The following is a 3,805-nucleotide window of genomic DNA, read 5'->3' as shown; positions in this document are numbered from 1 at the left end:
AACAACAACAACAGTGGCAAGAAGCGGCACTACAATTTGGAAGACTTGCAGATCAATCCTCCAACTGCTCTACAGGAGAAAGATAGGCAATCTCCTCCTGTGTGATTAACCACCTCTGAAAAACTTCTGGGGGGTCAGCTATGGATCAGTTTCAACTCAACTGTGCACAATAACAAAAGTGGAAAGAAGCTGCCTTGCAATTCTGAACGCACATTCTTCAAATTCACTAGCTGCTTCACTAGAGAAGGATGGTCATTCTCCTCTTATGCAATTAACTGCCTCTGAAAACTCACTAGTGGGTCAGCAATGAGCCAGTTCCCATTAGGTGGTATACAATATTAACATATTTAACTAAGAAGTGAATAAAAATACATGTTGCTGTAAAATAGAATCCTTAGTATCATTAACACCTACATACATAACTTATGAATACATATCTAAAACCATCAAAATCTTAAAATTTACACTATAGTGGTTTATGAATATTTTTGTTTCTGATTAATTCTCTTTGTTAATATACAAAAAAAATAGATTCCTGTGTAATTTTGGTGGTCTTTCAAGTTTTTTCAATGAATATCTTTAAAATTTACAATAAACATACATTAAAAATGCTATTTAAGATCATAAAACACTGATATTATAGTTAATCTAAAAAAGTAATCTGAGATCATAAACTTTTAGAAGGACCTGAAAACAAGGAGTGAAATATAAAAATTGATTTTATTATACATTAAATGAAGATATAAAGTGCTCTTTTAATGGTTGACCAAATAAAGACTTTAAAGAATATTTACAGATTCTTTGAACTCCTGTGTATCATTGTAAACCCACTGAAACCTCAACATTAATGCTAGTTTTCAGTCACCCTACGTTTATGAAACATTTAACACATCACTACCAAAATTAGAACTCTTCTTTTGGAAATGACACAATGACAAGATAAGTGAATTTTACATGCTCTTGAGGAAAGTTACGAACAAATTGTCATCTGGTGTCAATGCATAATAATTTATCATATCCTTTTGAAAACAATAAAATTCCTTCAAAACGCAGAAGTTTAAGTTTTGATCAATATTTTTCGTGGGCTAGTTGTCTTTGCCTCAGATGCTTTTCTTAAAATTTTAGTTTAGAACATAATTCAGTAAATTCTAAACAATCATAATGGTAAATTCAAGTGAAAGTTACATACACTTCAAAGAAGCATTAAAATAGAGTGTCAGAATATGGGTGAATACACAATCCTCCAATAATGCTTCTTTTTTTTTTTTACACGATACATTCTTTATTAATCGGTTCCTGGTTTCAAGTACCTTTTGCTTCTAGTTTAAATGAACACCGTGGAGACAGCCTTCTTGCTGTCTGTTGGAAATGGTTAAGCTGTGCTGTCACCTAAGCTGTTAGGAGACCCCGAGCTCCGGTAGTTGGCATCTCCCCATCAGTCACCATCTCTATCCAGAAGCTGTGATCAGCCATGCCGGGCAGCAATGCCTGGGGACAAAGAGCCGTGGCACAAACCAAAAAGATGATCTTTCAGGCAAGGAGGAAAGCCCTTCCGTTGGTACACCTGGGAAAGCAGCTTCATCTTCTAAGACTCCAAGTTCTCTACCCTGTGGGACAGCGTCGCCTGGAAGCTGGCTGGACACCTCACTATGGTTGTGGAGGTGGGAGCACCGCCCTCCCACCTCAGGATGTCTGGTCCAGGGCGTGGGCACAGATGTAGGCTCACTTCTCCAGGACCTGCTGGGCCACCTTCTTAATCTGTTCGTCTATATTTTCTGGAGAATACTTATCCAGCTGAGACAGGGCTAAGAGGTTCTGGATATAAGCTTCCGCACAGAAGATGTTGGCCAACAGAATCTCGTGGTCATGGTTTCGGAGTCCAATGCGAATCGAGCGACAGGACTACCATCATGGCATACAGGTTGATGAGGATGTTGGCAACGCGCTTCAGCACCATCTGCTCGTCTATGATGGTCTTGTCAAAGCGGAGCAGCAACGTCTCAACAGTGCGACCAAAGTAATACACGTTCTCCTCTAGCTTGTTGGCACTGTCCCTAAGACTGGGGTGCACAACACCCAGCTTGCCCGTCAGCCCCAGGTCCACGGTACGGCTTAGTGAGTCCCGAAGCCTCCGTCCAACTGCTTCTATAACTGTGCTTATGTTTCCCCGTTTCGGCTCGTTGATCCTTGCTGTCAGGATGCGGCCAGCATGCTGCAGACCAGTCTGGGCAATGTACATCCGGAGAATCTCATTGGTCCCCTCGAAGATGAGAAGGATGCGGGAGTCTCGGAGCAGGCGCTCGTTAAGGGTAGTCTCGCACGTAGCCCGAGCCCCGAGGATCAGCAGCGCCTCACTCACACACTGCCAGGCAGCCTCCGAGCTGAACACCTTCCCTATGGCAGCCTCAATGGAGCAGTCGGGAAAGCCCGGCCGGTCCATCAGCCCTGCGGTGAGGTAGGCCATGCTTTCCATCATGTAGGCCTTCTGAGCCATCAGGGCAAACTTCTCCTGAATTAATCCAAATTCACTGAGGTTCTTGTTGAACTGTTTCCTCGTGCAGGCGTATTCAGCAGTCACTGCAATCAGTTTCTTGAGCATCGCAGCCACAGTGGTGCCCACGCTGAACTGCCCACTGTTGAGGATGTTCATGGCCACCTTAAAACCACCTCCTACCTCTCCAAGGACATTTTCGATGGGCACCTTGGTGTTTTCAAAATGGACTTCAAAAGTGTTGCCCAGCTTATCTTCAGGTTTCCCGTTAGTGATTCCACCAAAGTTTCTTTCTACTATGAATGCTGTGATTTTGTCTTTCGTTAAATTGTTGGCATCAACAACTTCTGTCTTTGCAAACACAGTAAAAATATCGGCCAGTCCTCCATTGGTTATCCAGATCTTAGAGTCATTGAGAGTGTAATGCTTCTTATCTTCACTTAACGTGGCCCTGGTCTGGATAGATGCAGCATCATTCCCGCTGGCTGGCTCTGTGAGACAGAAGACTGCGATGTGTTCCCCCATCGCCAGTCTGGGCAAGTACTTGGTCTTCTGTTCCTCAGTGCCTGTCAGGATGATCCCCTTAAGGCCGATAGCCTGGTGCGCTGACTAGGTCACAGTAAGAGATGCGTCCAGGGTGGTGATTTCCCCTAACCACGCATACAAGGTGTTGGAGAGGCCCAGGCCACCATATTCTTCTGGGACCTGCATGCCAAAAAGCCCTAGGCTCTTCAGTTTCTCCAAAGTTTCTTTTGAGATTTCTCCCTCCCGGTCAATTTTTCGAGAGTCCACCTCTTCAGAGAAGAATTTTTCTACTGGTCCCACAAACTGATTAATTTCATTAAGTTCTTCTTGAGTAACTTCTGGAAACGGGAAAACTTCCTTCTTCTCCATTGTGCCTAGCAAGAGCTGCTTGGCGAAAGCTCAGCTGGGCGGGCTGGCATGCAGTGAGCACCGGCTTGTCCTGACGGCCTCCAGCATGCAGCAGAAACGCACCGCACCGCATGCACAGGCCACCGCCATTCACGCTGCCTGGAAGGGCTCAACAGACTGTACCCACTGAGCCTCGGCGCCCGGTCCAATAATGCTTACTTGACACCTTTTGTAGAAAGGTGATGAATGATGGCATTTTAATGATTTTTAAAATTTTTATGGAAAAATAATAAAATGAGAGTTCTTATGAAACACAGCTCAAAGGCATCAACTCTCCTTCTATCCTCCCCAGTGATTGTCCGACCCTCTGAAGCATAACAAGCAGTTGCAAAGATTATGGCATGTATCGGATGCACCTTAGTCTCCAGAGAGACATCATTG

General features: G+C 44.1%; 1 pseudogene; it reads right to left on the bottom strand.

The window, feature by feature from the left end:
- Positions 1–1,683: 1,683 nt before the first annotated feature.
- Positions 1,684–3,514, bottom strand: LOC102859363 (annotated as a pseudogene).
- Between the last annotated feature and the right edge of the window lie 291 nt (positions 3,515–3,805).

This window comes from Elephantulus edwardii, unplaced genomic scaffold (genome assembly GCF_000299155.1).
Source record: "Elephantulus edwardii isolate Elephantulus edwardi_28Jun2011 unplaced genomic scaffold, EleEdw1.0 scaffold00197, whole genome shotgun sequence".
Taxonomy (NCBI): domain Eukaryota; kingdom Metazoa; phylum Chordata; class Mammalia; order Macroscelidea; family Macroscelididae; genus Elephantulus; species Elephantulus edwardii.
The sequence above is the reverse complement of the archived record's forward strand: the minus strand, read 5'-3'. Positions and strand labels throughout refer to the sequence as shown.